This window comes from Saccopteryx bilineata, chromosome 2, assembly GCF_036850765.1.
Source record: "Saccopteryx bilineata isolate mSacBil1 chromosome 2, mSacBil1_pri_phased_curated, whole genome shotgun sequence".
In the NCBI taxonomy this organism is placed as follows: domain Eukaryota; kingdom Metazoa; phylum Chordata; class Mammalia; order Chiroptera; family Emballonuridae; genus Saccopteryx; species Saccopteryx bilineata.
Genome location: NC_089491.1, coordinates 86562636 through 86578412, shown reverse-complemented (window position 1 = coordinate 86578412; position 15777 = coordinate 86562636).

Sequence of the window (15777 nt, the reverse complement as noted above, 5' to 3'; positions counted from 1 at the left end):
TTTACCTTGCAGAATGGCTGTGTTAGAATATAAGTAAAATGACTTGCATTGTATTCAGATCATAATAAATGTTTAATATCTGGTGCATAGAATGAATATCCACAGTGTCTGGCCCCTAATAGGCATTCTAATTCCCCCTCTTTAGATACGTTTATTTGATTCATTGTATGTCTTAGTTTAGGTTCCTCCAAAAGTAGAGACAGAAACAAGGAGGTAGTTGCACCTGTTCCCTTACTCATGGATTTAACTCCCTTGAAACAGGGAGGTTCCTGTCATTTGAAGAAAGTCATGGGGCAGAAATAGATTCAGGCAGAGACGGTCAATATGTAGGTGGAACTTATCACTGCTATTATGCTAGAATCACCAGTGGGTTAAGTGGTTATGGGCCACAGCACAAACAGGGTTTGTACAACAAATAAATATGACATTTGTGCATATAATTGAATTTCAAACAAATAAAATAAATATTTTGAGGGGGAGGGCATTTTTCTGTTTTAAATTTGCATTTGGAGTGTGCAACACAGATCCTGGTACATATTAGATGCTTAAAAAGTTTGTTGTCTTATGCCTGCCTATGGGGATGCAGTAAATAAAAGTGTTGATCTGGAATGCTGAGGTCACTGGTTCAAATCTCAGGGTTTGTCTAGTCAAAGTACATACCAGAAGCAGCTACGAGCTGATGCTTCTTCCTTCTCCTCACCCTGCCTTTCTCTCTCTCTCTCTTTCTCTCTCCTCTCTAAAATAAATAAATAAAATCTTTATAAAAACATTGTTGTCTTACAATATATCAATTTACTGCTAGTGTCCTGCAGGACTGCTTATAAACACATGCTAAAATTGTCCTGTAAAGGGCAGCATGTTATTCTTCCTAATTAGTTCAGCATATGGACAATGTTTCTTAGAATAACCCTCATAATTCTTTTTATTTTAAGTACTATCTTATTTTTTTTTTGGATTGCCTAAATGTAATACTCTTATAGGTAATTGAAAGTAAAAAATAAAAAAATATTATAGACTACAAAATATATTTTTTGATTGAATAAATGCTATTTTAAAAGAAAGTTCTAATGGATTTATTTTTATGAGAACCTGAAAATACCTATGAGATAGGTATACCCTAATATAAGAAGCCCTCTCTAAAAGAGTAGAAGCAGGATAACTTGATTTTAATGATAACATTAAGCTTCTTGAATTTTTATTTTTTATTAAATTTTTCATCTTTGAGATGAGAATATTAAAACATCATTATCTTCTGCTATGAATTAAAATGACTTCTATTAAATACAGTTTGGACTTCAGTGAGTTTTGATTGTTTGTTGGTTTGTTTATTAAGTGAGAAGAAGAGAGGCAGAGAGACAGACTGCCACATGTGTCCTGACCAGGATCCACTGAGTAAGCCGCCTACCAGGTGATGCTCTGCCCACTTGGACCTCACTCAGTTGCTCAGCAACTGAGCTATTTTAATGCCTGAAGTGAGGCTATGGAGCCATCCTCAGTGCCCGGGGTCAACTTGCTCAAACCATCGAAGCTATGGCTGCAGGAGAGGAAGAGAGAGAGAGAGAAAAAGAGAGAGAGAGAGAGAGAGAGAGAGAGAGAAGGGGGAGGAGTGGAGAAACAAATGGTCTCTTATCCTGTGTGCCCTGACCAGTGATCAAACCTGCGACTTCAAACTGCCAGGCAGACGCTCTACCACTGAACCAACCAACCAGGTCCTTTCAGTGAGTTGAATAAGGAATGTCTAAGCCTACCAGTTCTGTGCAATACCAGTGTTTTCAAACAAACAAAAATTTTAAGGTGGAGTCATTCCCACTGTGAGAAGAGAATGTACCATCACCTGTCACTTATAGGAGAAAGAAATTGTTAGAATATATGCCAAATGTATAGCTGTATTCCCAAAGAACAGGATTGTAGCATGATGTTTAGAAAAAAACAGTTCCCAAAACACAGGACAACATTATCTCTTGAAAAAAAAATGTACATTTCAAAAACAAGAGATTGGAAATCAATAATCTTTGTCTGATCCTCAGAATTATTTGTGTTAGCTTTGTTGTTGATTTTTGTTATTTCATTTTATTATTTAAGAATTGAGTTACCAGATAAATCACTAAACCAGGAATAAATATGAAATTAGGATCAGTAAAAAATTTCACGCCATCCAAAATTGCTCCCTGCAACCTGTAGTTATAACTGTATCTGAATTATAAAGCACACTGGTTGAAATACATGTTGAAAAAAATCTCAAAAAAGTAAGTATATAATAAATATAGATAATACTAAATTTTCTCATTATTCTGTTATTTTAATATTATACATAACTGCTTTTTTTCTGTTTATTTTAATACAAAAACACAAATGCAGACACAAATACATTTCCATAAACAAACAGTGTTTGGGACATTGAAATGCTTCTTTGTAAACAAACACTAATTTGTCATAACCATTGTATTGTGGTTAATTCAACAGGCTAGTGAACTCAGAGATGATGTTTTTTATTCTTGTAATTATTATGGATGCTATATTATATACCACTCAAACAATCTTCCTGTTTATTTATTGGTCAGGCTAAAAGGAGTACAAACACATTCTTGTGGCTCAATTGCATCCTGTTAGTCCCATTTACAGGAAAGTCCTTTCAACTCAGGTTTGAAGAGAATGGCCACTATTTCTAACCACAGAATTATGTTTACTAGGAAAATATTCACCTGAAAAATTGGGAGGGGCTTAAAAGGCAAAAGAAGCTTTAGAGGGTATCTGGCATCATGTCTAGGTAGAAACTGAATAGAATGGGTAAAAAGTTATGCTGGATTCAGGAGGTATAGGCTTTCTCCCATAGACTGTTTTTAAAAATTATTCTTATTTATTTATTCATTTTAGAGAAGAGACACAAAGAGAGAGAGAGAGAGAGAGAGAGAGAGAGAGAGAGAGAAAGAAAGAGAAAGAGAAAGAGAAAGAGAAAGAGAAAGAGAAAGAGAAAGAGAAAGAGAAAGAGAAAGAGAAAGAGAGAAGTGGGGAGGAGCAGGAAGCATCAACTCCAGTATGTGCCTTGACTGGGCAAGCCCCTGGTTTTTAAACCAGCGATCTGAACAATCCAGGTCAATGCTTGATTCACTGTGCCACCACATGTCAGGCTCTCCTATAGACTTTTAAATCTATCATCTATCTATCTATCTATCTATCTATCTATCTATCTATCTATCTATCTATCTATCTATCATCTATATCTAATCTATCTATCTATCTATTATCTATCTATCTATCTGTCATCTATCTATCAATCATCTATCTATTTATTTTTTGAATTTATTGAGATGACTTTAGTTTGTAAACCATACAGATTTCAAGTGCACAACTCAACAAACCACGATCTGCTCACCACAACATCTATTTTGGTCCCCATTTTCCCTACTTGTTCCCACCTCCACAAAGTCCTCACTCTCCTTTCCCTCTGCCATTACCACACTATTGACTGTGTTTATGTGTTGTGTATAGTGTTTTTGGTTAATCCCTTCACCTTTTTCATCCAGTTCCCAATATCTGACAGTTTTCAGTCTGTTCCATATGTTTCTGCTTCTGTTTCTATTTTATTCATCAGTTTATTCTGTTCATTAAATTCCACATATAAATAAAATCATATGGCATTTGTCTTTTTCTGACTGGCTTATTTCACTTAGCATAATAATCTCTACACCCATCTATGCTGTTGCAAAAGATAACCTTCTCTTCTTTAATATGCCATAATGAGCATTTGGACTGTTTCCAGATCTTGGCTATTGTAGCTCCATACTCCATTGTTACATTGCATGGCTTCAGAGCCCTTCAGTTTGGTTTCCTTTTGAAATTTCTTTGGACCCAAATGCCCTTCTTCCTCTTTCACTTTTACTTTCCTGAAGAATATTAAAATAGAGGTGAGGCTCTGGCTGGAGGCTCATTGGATAGAGCACCAACCCTATATGTGAATGTTCCAGGTTTGATTTCTGGTCAGGGAACACAGGAGAAGCAACTATCTGCTTCTATCACTCTCCTTCTTCCCCTTTTCTCCCTGTTTCCCTCCTACAGTTAGTGGCTTGATGAGTTGAAGTGTGGCCCCAGGCACTGAGGATAGCTCAGTTGGTCTGAGCGAGTCAACCTCAGGCCCTAAAAATAGTTTGATATTCAAACACAGGCCCAAGATGGGCTTCCCAGGTGGATTCCAGTCAGGGCGCACATGGGAGTCTGCCTCACTATCTCCCTCCCTCTCACCTAAAAAATAAATAAATAAAAATTAAAAAAAAAATAGAAATGAGAAAGACTAGGAAGCATGCAAAGTTTGTGTTACTATCTTAGCAGGAACAGCTATTCTGAGAGACTATAATAAAAAGAACTGCAGTTTGTGTTCTTCTGAGACTCCCTTGAACTCCTTCCCACTCTGTCCTAGCATAAGAAGCCTTCTCTAAGTTCTCCTCCCAGGTTATCCAGGGAACCTCCCTTTGGCTCCTTTTTGATTATTACCACGGTTTCCATTTTCATCCAACCCACACTAAATGCTGATTCTACCCTTCCTGTAAGGCTTTTGTAGCACTAGAACACTGGACTTGCCCAAACACCACTCACATTTCAACACTAAATGGAACTGATTCTTATTGAGCTAATTGTTCTTAAATTACAGTTATAGCTTTGTTCAGAGACAATGATACAAAATTTCTGAGAGAAAAATTACTTAAACATTCTTTGAAGAATGTGTATGAAATTTGTAATGATTAACTCTAGTGAAAGCATTTCTACTTGGTAGAAATGGAAAAGATCATTTGTTTTTCTTCACTTTACTCTCCCCCAGTTATACATCCCATGTAGAAATGACCTCACCTTTATTTGTGTCTCAACTTAATCTGGGCAAACTACTGTTATCATAATTATTGAAAGGCCTATGTGTCTTTGCTTAGTTCTCTATAAATCCCTCAATTTAGAAGTCTATATGCTTATCACCTAACTCAATATATAATAAAATTAGTTGTTCAATAATGTTTGCTTACAAATTAAAGAGGGAAAAAATATTTTTAAGATGCAAATGACTTAATGTTTCTTACGTTTTTTTTTTTAATTTTACTCATTTATGTATTTTTTACAGCCCTTTTTTAGTGTTTGATTAGTCATGTTGGATGGAGTCTTTTATCACAGGTATAGAGAAGCCTGAAATATAGTTGTTGTTGGTTTTTTCTTGTGTGTGTGTGTGTGTGTGTGTGTGTGTGTGTGTGTGTGTGTGAGTGTGTGAAAGAGACAGAGAGAGAGAGATAGGGACAGATAGGGACAGACAGACAGGAAGGGAGAGAGACGAGAAGCATCAATTCTTCACCATGGCACCTCACTTTCTCATTGATTGCTTTCGCATATGTGCCTTGACCATGGGGCTACAGCAGATGGAGTGACCCTTTGCTCAAGCCAGTAACCTTAGGCTTGAGCTGGTGAGCTTTGCTCAAACCAGGTGAGCCCGTGCTCAAGCTGGTGACCTCAAGGTTTTGAACCTGGGTCCTCCATGTCCCAGCCTGACACTCCATCCACTGCACCACCATGCAATCAGGCTGAAATACAGTTTTAACTGAATTTTTTCTAAGCTTTATCCAATGACTAAAGTGATTGACAAACTTAATAGGAACTTGGAACATTGATCAATTCCATTTTTTTACTTTTCTTTTGGTCTCTTTTTTATACCTTTTTAATTGGTGTTAACTCACTTGTTGGATTTCTCTTTTTCTTTTTTGAATTTATGTACAAATACACTTGTAGTGTTTCTCCACAAGGACTGGTGCTGATACTTTAAATAACATTTGGGGATGGGCAGAAAGAGTTCTGATTGTCATATTATCTAGGACTCTTACTGGTATTCAGATTCCTGGGTCTCAAAAATCTTGCACTACATGTACCTCTCTTGCACACTGGAGACTCCCGCTTCTCTAAGATGCCAAGAGCATCTCACTGAAAAATCTCCAAGATCTTAAAATGGAAATCAAATTCATTGCATATCTATAACATATAAGTCATTGTATTAGGAATATGGAGCTAGAGGAGGACTAGGAGAGATGCAAAAAGTTTTAAAGTGTTACTTTTCCTGTGGAGGCTTAAAATCCAGTTAGGAGATTACAGAGAATTAGGTAGCTACAAATATTAAAACTAATATGCTCAGATGACTTATCATTACTTCCATAATATAGTTTTTCCCACATTATAGCTTGCCCATCCAATAAATCAATATAAGTGATATGTGACAAAGGTATGTAGCAAGATGCACATGTTTTGAGGGACATCAGATAGATCTCTAAATTCACAGGTGATTTACTTATATTATTAGAGCATTTTTACTTTTTGTATAGCTCTGCTGATTACAAATAAAGCTGCTCTCAGGGATATTAGCCACTATGTTGCTAGCATTGGACAATTTGACAATGGGGATAAGTCTGTCATAACTTTCTGTATTATCAACTTTACTAGACAGCAATTTTATAAAATTTTATGTTAAACATACTCATTACCAATTAGTTTAAACAATTCCTATGAATTTTAAACATAAAGCAGGTAACTATGAAGGCATTTAATTCTTATAACAGGACACTTTAAGTTATATTACTGAACTCAGTGTTGTATATGTTTATTCTTCCCTGTTGTAAAGAAACATTAAGTGGAAAACATTAATAATACTAGAATTAGTGAGATAATCAATAGTCATTAATTAAGCATTTTATTGCACAGAATAAGTGCACACCCAAGACTAGAATAATGGTTCAGTGAGTGGCAGTGAGACCTTTCAATATTTGTCAACACAATCCTCACGCTCTTCCATTATGTCGATTCACTATTCTCGCCAAGGAAGTGTTGACAAATGGGTTAGAAAAGAGACGAGATTGAACTATGTCCCTAAGATTTATAGGCCCTCTCTGATGAATCAAGGGAGCTTTTAAACAGACAATAAGTTTAGTCCCAAAATCACTTTTCCAGAGGGAATAGGTTTTCATTTCACTACAGAAATTTAGACTCTTCAAAATGGGTGTATTGCTGACATCTGTTAACAAGAAAGTGTTGAAGTCATCAAGACCTCTGGGAAAGGAAGAATACTGAGAAAGTCCTGGATAAATTGATGCAGTTGCCCACTACCTGTATATAGCATTCCTGGTCCAGGATCCACCCAGCATGCCCACCAGGGGTCGATGCTCTGCCCATCTGGGGCGTTTCTCTGTTGCAACCAGAGCCATTCTAGCGCCTGAGGCAGAGGCCATGGAGCCATCCTCAGTGCCCAGGCAAACTTTGCTCCAATGGAGCCTTGGCTGCGAGAGGGGAAGAGAGAGACAGAGAGGAAGGAGAGGGGGAGGGGTGGAGAAGCAGATGGGCGCTTCTCCTGTGTGCCCTGGCCAGGAGTCGAACCCAGGACTCCTGCACGCCAGGCTGATGCTCTACCACTGAGCCAACTGGCCAGGGCAATATATGTAAGGTATTTTTCCCCGCTGAGAAGGAAGGAAGGGGCCAGAGCCACCAAGTTTAGAATAACAAAAGGCTTTATTGAGTACAGCACATCCCGCCCGGCAAGGTTCTCTGGCCCCGAAGAAAGAAAGATGGAGGAGATGGAAGCCAGGGAAGTCGAAAGGATTAAACCACGTGGGAGATATTTAAAGGGGTCCCTCTAGGGAAGTCGAGCTAATATGATGTGGTGAAATATCACTGGCTGGCAGACAGTCGCTTTTTTCCCAAGGATTTCTAGGAAGTTTCTTTTGGCGCGCTTGGTTGTGGGCGGTCCTAGCCAAAGTTCGTGGGCCTGGGTTCCCCATGTGACCATCCCCCATTATCCACCGACCTTACAATATATATATATATTTAAACATGAAACATCATTTGTAAACCACAGGTAGCATACAGATATGCAAAAGTTCTTTTGATAAAATGCACTTTCTTACCCACTAGTCTTGAAGAACTGTCAGGAACCAATGAGGTGGTAACTCAGAAAAACATCACAATATAGATGGACTCTTACAGTGATTTTGTTAAGGAAATACTAAAATAATAGGATTGAGTGACTTAAATATATCCCAAAGGATTATCAGTTTCTCAATGTGAATGTGCATCTCTGAGATACCCATAAAAATATTAAGCACTCTGATTTAAAAAAAAAAAAGCGAACCCATGACCTACTTCTCTATTGACCTCTAGGAGGACATATCAATATCGCCCTCAGAGTAAATGAAGTATGAAAAAAAAAAAGAAACTTTATTCCTATATTCACTTTACCAAATATTATAGATGTATATTTAGACAATGTAAGAAAAGGATAGTTGGCAGATTAAAATACTATGGTAAACAATATCAAACAATGACAGCTCATACAGTGCATTGCTAAAGAGATTGTGCAATACCTAATCCCCAAAATTAGATGCCACATCAGTACACAGCATTATAAATAATTCTCAATATTCTAAGATTAATAGCTTATTAAGTAGCTACTATAATAACTTCCAACTTGCAGGTAGTCATCTTTTTCATCAAAAATTTTTAAGGGAAAAATATTTGTGTATATTATCATCAAGATTTAAATTAAAATCTAGTAAAATTTATTTAGTACCTATTATATAAAGAGGCTAATGACATTTACATATATATTTATTAAAATTTCAAACAGTACATATTTATTCATATTTATGAATATGAAAATTGACCATTAACACAAAGTAGGCACAACCTTGGTTCTTCACGTTGAAATTAACAAACAGCTTGATGTGGAGAATAATAAACTTGGTTGAGAAAAACAACAACTTTCTATTGTATACTAACTACAATAAAGGAACTTTATTTTGATAAACCACTTTCAGGCCTTTAGCATTTGGGTGACCACAGCAGTTGTTAATGTATAATGTCAGAAGTTGTCATTTAGCTGCTTCAAATAAATTAGTTGTGGATAAAAAAGACAGACAAGATGTAAAAAAGGGAGCAGTATACAGCTACAACAATTAAGGAAATAGTTAGAGGTGTCATGGATAGGAATAGAAGTAAGTGTCCTCATTCTTTTTTATTTAATTAAATTTATTTGGGTGGCATTTGTTCATAAAATCATACAGGTCTCAGGTGTACAGTTCTATAACATAATTCTGTGTACTGTATTGTGTATTCACACCCAGTTCAGGTCACTTTCTGTCATCATTTATCCCACCTTTCACCGTTTTCTACATCCCCCAGCCCCTTTCCCTCTGATAATCACCATACTCTTGTTATCTGTGTCTATGAGGATTTTTTATTTGTTTTTGCTAATACAGTCACCTTTTTCACCCAGCTCCACAAACACCCTCTCCTCTGACAGCTGTGATTCTATACTCTGTTTCTATTTTTTGTTTGTTTATTAGATATTTTTTGTTACATTTCATATATAAGTGAAATCATATTTTTTTGTCTTTCTCTGACTGGCTTATTTCCCTTAGCATAATTCTCTCCAGGTACATCCATGCTGTCACAGAATGTAAGATATTCTTCTTTTTTGCATCCAAGTAATTATATTGCGTCAATGTACCACAACTTTTTATCTATTCATCTATTGAAGAGCACTTGGTCTCCTTCCAATGAACATAAGGGTACAGATATGGTTTCGAATCACTGTTTCAGGATTCTCTGAAAATACTCCCAGAAATAAAATCTCTGGGCCATAAGGAAATTCCAATTTTAATTTTTTGAGGAAACTCTATACTTCTTTCCACAGTGCTGCACAAACCTGCATTCCCACCAACAACGCATAAGTTTCCCTTTTCTCCACATCCTCACCAGCACTTGTCAGTTGATTTATTGATGATAGCCATTCTGATAGGTATGAAATGATATCTTATTGTAGTTTTAATTTACATTTCTCTGTTAAGTGACATTGAGCATTTTTTCATAAATTTATTGGCCTTTTGTATGTCCTCTTTGGAAAAGTGTCTATTCAGGTTCTTTGCCCATCTTTTAATTGGGTGATTGTTTTCTGGAGGTTTGAGTTGCAGAAGTTCTTTATAAATTTTGCATGTAAGCTCCTTATGAGATATATTATAGGCAAATATGTTCTCCCATTCATTGGGTTGTCTTTTCATTTTATTGATGGTTTCTTTTGCTGTACAAAACACTTTTTGTTTAATATAGCCCAATGTGTTTATTGTTTCCTTTGTTTTCCTTACCCAAGTCCTTAATTAATTTTGAGTTTATTATTATGTATGGTATAAGTCAGCGGTTCTCAACCTGTGTGTCGCGACTCCGGCGGGGGGCCAATGACCAAAACACAGGGGTCCCCTAAAGCCATCGGAAATACATATTTTATTTAAAAATGTATTGTATAATAAATACGTATTTTCTGATGGCTTTAGGGGACCCCTGTGTTTTGGTCGTTCGACCCCCGCCGGGGTCGTGATCCACAGGGTGAGAACCGCTGGTATAAGTGGTCTAAAACTGTTTTTAAAGATATCTGTCCCCCCCCCCCCCAAAAAAAGATATCTGTCTCATTTTCCCGGCACCATTTTTTTTAAATAGACTGTCTTTATCTCATTGCATGTTCTTGCCTCTTTTGTAAAATATTAATTGACTATACGATATAGATTTATTTCTGTGCTCTCTATTCTGTTCCATTATTCTACATGTTTGTTTTTATGCCAGAACCATGCTATTTTGATTGCTATTGCCTTGCGGTATAGTTTGATAACAGGTAGCATAATTCCCCTCAACTTTCTTCTTCTTTTTCTAGATGGCTGTGGATATTCAGGGTCTTTTATGATTTCATATAAATTTTTGGGTTACTACTCTTACTTCTGTGAAATATGCCATTGGTATCTTGATAGGAATTACATTCAATCTATAGATTTCTTTGGCTAACATGGACATATTAACAATATTAATACTTCCTGCCTGTGAATACAGTATATGTTTCCACTTATTTCTATCTTTTTCATATTTTTCCTCAGTTTCATATAATTTTTTGAGTACAGGTCTGTTATGTTCTTGGATAAATTTATTCCTAAGTAGCGTTTTCTGTTGTTATTGTTGCAATAGTACATAGATTTGTTTTAATTTTTCTTTTTCACAGTTCATTATTGGTGTATTAAAATGCAACTGATTTCTGAACATGATTTTTTACCTTGCTACTTTATAGAATTTATTAATTCTAGTATTTGATATCTTTAGGGTTCTCTATATACAGTATTATGTCATCTGCAAATAATGACAGTTTTGCTTCTTCCTTTCCAATTTGGAAGCCTTTTATTTATTCTTTTGTTTTATTGCTGTGGTTAAGATTTCTAGTACAGTGTTGAATAAGAATGATGAAAGCAAATATCCCTGTCTTGTTTTTGATCTTGAAGGAAATATTTTCAGTTTTTGTCCATTGAAAAGGATGTTATTGTGGGTTTGTCATATATCCCCTTTATTATGTTGATGTATGTTCTCTTTATTCCTATTTTTCTGAAAGTTTTTATCATAAATGGGTTTGGGTTATATCTAATACATTGTCTGTATCTATTGATAGAATAATGTAATTTTTATTATTCATTTTACTTATATGGTGTATAATGTTTATTGATTTGTGGATATTGTACCAACCTCTCATCCCCGGAAAAAACCCACTTGATCCTGGTGTATGATCTTTTTAATGTATTGCTGGATCCAGTTTGCTAATAATACCTTGAAGATTTTAGCACCTAAGCTAATCAGGGAAACTGGCCTATTATATTCTTTCTTTCTAGTGTCTTCATATGGCTTTGGAAGTAGAATATTGCTGACCTCAGAAAATGAATTTTTTGGAATAGTTTGAGAAGGACAGGTGTTAATTTTTGCTTGAACGTTTGGTAAAATTCACTTGTAAAGAAATCTGTTACAAAAATTTGTTGGGAGTTTTTATGATTACTGCTTCAATTTCATTAGTTATAATCAGTCTACTTCAAATTTTTTATTCTTTCTCATTTAGTATTAAAAGATTGTATGTTTCTAATAATTTATCATTTTGTCCAGATTGTCCAATTTGTTGGAATATAGTTGTTCATAATATTTCTTTATAATCCTTTGTATTATTTTGGAGTCAGTTGTTACTTCCATCATTCATTTATGATTTTATTTGGATCCCCTCTCTTTTGTTTTAATGAGTCTGGCTAAAGGTCTGCCAATGTTGTTTATAATAATAAAGAACTAACTCTTAGTTTTTATTGATATTTTGTATTGTATTGTTTATTTTATTTTATTTATTTCTTCTCTGATCTTTATTACCCTTTATTCTACTCACTCTGAGTTTTGCAATTTTTATAGTTCCTTTAAGTATAAAGTCAGATTATTTGAGATTTACCTTGTTTATTGAGGTTGGCCTGTAATGATATGAATTTCCCTCTTAAGACTTGCTTTTATTGTGTCCCATAGATTTGGAATTGTTGTGTTCTTCTTTTTATTTCTTAAAATACTACTATGAGCTATACCTAATGTATGAAATAAAATGTAAATGAGCCTTATTCTCTATGATATACCTTAATTAGACTTGTATGGATATCATTTTTCTTGAATTTATGGAAAAAACTGATTTCTGTTAGAGTAGAAGATACTCTGATCTGATCAAGCACACATATGGTAAATATTTTATATGATAATGGCCTACAAATAACTAATATTATTCAGGTTATAGTTATTCATATTAATTTTTTTATAAAGTATGATTTTTCCATTTTTCTCCACATATTCATTAAGTATCATGTAAAATACTTATTAGGTATTTCTTATTTAATAATATTTACATTAATTTCAGAACAAAATGGTTAAGCATTATTTGTATGAACTTTTGTTAAGAAGAAAAAAATCTGCTTGACCAGGCAGTGGAGCAGTGGATAGAGCATCGGACTGGGATTCAGAGGACCCATGTTCGAGACCCCGAGATTGACAGCTTGAGCGTGAGCTCATCTGGGTTGAGCAAGGTTCACTGGCTTGAGCGCAAGGTCACTGGCTCGAGCAAGGGGTCACTCAGTCTGCTTTAGCCCCCCAGTCAAGGCACATATGAGAAATCAATTAGTGAGCAACTAAGGAACCACAACAAAGAATTGATGTTTCTCATCTCTCTCCATTCCTAACTGTCTGTTCCTATCTGTCCTTCTCTCTGACTCTCTCTGTCTCTGCCACACAAAAAAAGAAGAAAAAATCCTACACGAGGGCATAGTAATATACACATTACTTTTCAAGATTTGCCATTAAGAAATGCACTTGTTATGAAATATAAGAAAAAGATACAGAATTCTGTGCCACTTTGCAGTTACTTTACAACAGCCTTCATTTATAAATGTTATTGTACCTTCTCTAGAATAATGTTCTCCTTTTACAGAACCAATAATATCTCAAACAATGAAATATACAAACAAAAACATTCATTGAGACAATAGAAATAGCACAAGTAAAATTTCCACAAAATAAGAGAGTATGTGTAAATACATACCTTATACATGCATACATAAGTTTTCTCAAACAGATTACATATTTATGACAATTAATTACAGAAATTTCTATATTTATTTTATAGCCCAGTGGCAAAATAGGAGCTTCTGAGTCAGAAAGCCTGGTTAGTAATGGGTCTGCTATTTGCTAAGACCTATGGGAAGATTGACTTGTGTTTGTGAGCCTTCAGGGAGTAAGCATTAAAGTAATCCTTTAAACAAGTTTGTGGTGAGGCACCTGTGAAATGGGATTGTGAATGTATATAGTGATTTATTTAGACATTTGAGTTTTTAGCACATACAGTTTACTTAGGACAGGAATTCCACCTGATTTTACAGATTTTCAGTTTCTTATATTCACCTTAAAAAAGGTCAATGGGTATATACAAAAATAAATAGTTTTTTAAAACTCATATTTAATTCAATTTCAAAGACCAGTTGTGATGCTATTGTGTTCTTAATTTTATATTGCTTGAGTGCTAAACTGATATTTACTATTTATTTCTGTAATTTGGTTCTTTCTTTTAAGGTAGTAGCCTGACATGAATAATGCTTTTGGTTCCCCATTCTTTGTATTTACATTTCATCTGAAAAATTAAGGAGACCACACGTCCTGGCCAATCACTCTATGTCGAGAAGGTCAGTAAGTAATACTTCCCTTGTCCTCCATTAATAAGAATTAAATAGTATTACATTTTTCAATACATCTGCAACCAAACTCTGTGAGTTACAGGTACCATTATATGAATATAAAATATGTTGTATAATTATAAATATATACATGTATCTGTGGGTATAAATATATTAACTATTAAAGCTACATATAGTTATAATAACATACATTTTAGGCATTCAGACATTGGTCAAATTGAAACAGAAATACTGTAAGTTCATGTTGAAATATTTTATATAATAAATTTAATTATAAAACATTACATAGTTACATATAAATTATATATGTATAAATATTTTAAATATATATTCAATTATTACTATTATTTAGGAAAGTTTAAGTTAATACTGAGTGGTGTTTCTGGGTGGTTCAAATGTTTAGGACCATCATCTTGTTTGGAAAAAGATAATGCCAATGACATAATAAAATGTCTTAAAAATATTTACAAATGTGTTGAAAATGGCTCAACTGTTACTTCAAACCATTGATTTCAGTTATACTTGTGAAATAAAATATCTGAAAATTTTCTATTTTAAGCTAATACTTAAATAAGTGATATAACTTGCAATTTACTCAATTATCATTTTTAAAATTTTAAGATGTTCAGCTATTTTATGCATGTGATTAAAACAACTAGTCATGTGTCCATGAGTTATTTTTTTCAGTCTATGCTGAAAAGTAGTCAGGAAGTTTTTATTTTACATCTCTTCATAGATTGGTAAATCCTGCAATTATCTTTTAAAATCTGCAATATTATAAATGCTTTATTAGAATATTAAGGTATATTATAAATGTAATATATTTTGATGGTGTTAAAATGTTACATTATCCATTATGTTCAATTACAAAAGGATTTTGCTCTTGCAAAATGTATGCATCCTTGTAAGATGTGATTAATGCCCATCATTTCTAGGGATGTAATTTTGGGAGCAATTTTCCATAAAACTGCTTAAACTTTTACCGTATAAATTTGAAATCATTTGTCATGATATTTATTTAACCAAATTAGTATGCTAATAGGAATTCCTCCTTCTAAATAGTTTTCAAAAATATAGTGGATATGTGCCTCTCCCCAACCTCTAGTATTTATGACTTGACCAATGATTGTCTTCCTGTGGAGAGAGCATGCAGTGTAACACTTGCTAGTACTAGCCTTTATTGATGGCTTCAAATGTTGCTACCATGGGTGGGAACCTAATTATAGGTAATTTCCTTAAGGAGAAGCGCAACTTTTAAATGTTATCATTCAATTCTTCTTTTAACCAACCAACTCAAATAAAACAAACAATTTAGTTGTTTTTCCATTAAAAATCATTAAGAGGATACTATGTTTAAAATATTAACAGGTGCATCAAATTCAACTACTCAAGGTTAAAATGTTATCTTCAAGCGAAGCAGATTAGAGGAAAGGTTTGTACACGATGGGAAAAATTATCATGAGTGATAGAGTTAGGGAAATTAAGAGATTGTTGATAGAGAAAATGGCATTAAAACTATACATCTAAGCAAAGTCATAGGGTTGAGGCAGTTGTGAGTGAGTCTAATAGAGGATGTTTCATGTAGTCATAAGATTGCTTGAATTCATATAGAAAACTTAGAGAAACAAAAGCAATCATGAAATAATTTATGGGGAAATATGACTAGGTATTTTGAAAAATAAAATAAAACAGAAAATTAACA